The 761-nt window shown below is 34.6% G+C and overlaps 1 non-coding gene across 1 annotated transcript; it reads right to left on the bottom strand.

Moving 5' to 3' along the window:
• Positions 1-239: 239 nt before the first annotated feature.
• Positions 240-313, bottom strand: TRNAV-CAC (transfer RNA valine (anticodon CAC)). The gene has a single exon. It is a non-coding gene; the product is annotated as a tRNA-Val (tRNA).
• Between the last annotated feature and the right edge of the window lie 448 nt (positions 314-761).

Genomic DNA, 761 nt, shown 5'->3' with positions numbered 1-761 from the left:
AAGTGCCATGGAGTTCAATAGATATTGATGCCTGAAGCATTATGCCATGGAATTGATTGTCTTGGTGAAATTTTATAGTTGGCCAGGAGTTCAATAGATATTGAATTCCACGTGCCATGGAGTTCAATAGATATTGATGCCTGAAGCATTATGCCATGGAATTGATTGTCTTGGTGAAATTTTATAGTTGGCCAGGAGGAAATTTTAAAATCTACGGATCTCTTTTAAGGTTCTGAAATTGTCTGAGCCCGGACTCGAACCGGGGACCTTTAGTGTGTGAGACTAACGTGATAACCGACTACACCACCCAGACAGATATTTTGAATTTCAAGTTTTTTTTACCTCGGATTTTAGAGATTTTAAAACTGAATGAAGAAAAAAATAGCTTGATTCGATCGTTCTACAGAATATGCTATAGTGTTCAATGGCGTTGCGGAAATTTTAGAAATTTCATGAAAATGTCTGCGCCCGGATTCGAACCGGGGTGACTGTAAATATGCCATGGAATCGATTTTCTTGAAGAAATTTTATAGTTTGGCCTGGAGGAAATTTTAAGACCCTACTGAGAATGTCTGGGCTCGGGCTCGGACTCGAACCTAATGAAAATATAACTAATGAGACAAAAAAAGAGCTTGAAAAGTATAGAAAACGTATGGCCAAGTTTTTTATTAATTGAAATTAGAATCTAAATTAAAAAATAAATAAAAAATAATCCGTTCAATTTTAATTTTAATATTATTCCTAGAATTAATATAAAAAAT

The sequence above is a fragment of the Pinus tabuliformis genome, chromosome 8, assembly GCF_031772625.1.
Source record: "Pinus tabuliformis cultivar Carrire ecotype Pingquan chromosome 8, CPIR1, whole genome shotgun sequence".
NCBI classification, from domain to species: Eukaryota; Viridiplantae; Streptophyta; class Pinopsida; order Pinales; family Pinaceae; genus Pinus; species Pinus tabuliformis.
This window is presented reverse-complemented; position numbering and strand designations above follow the sequence as displayed.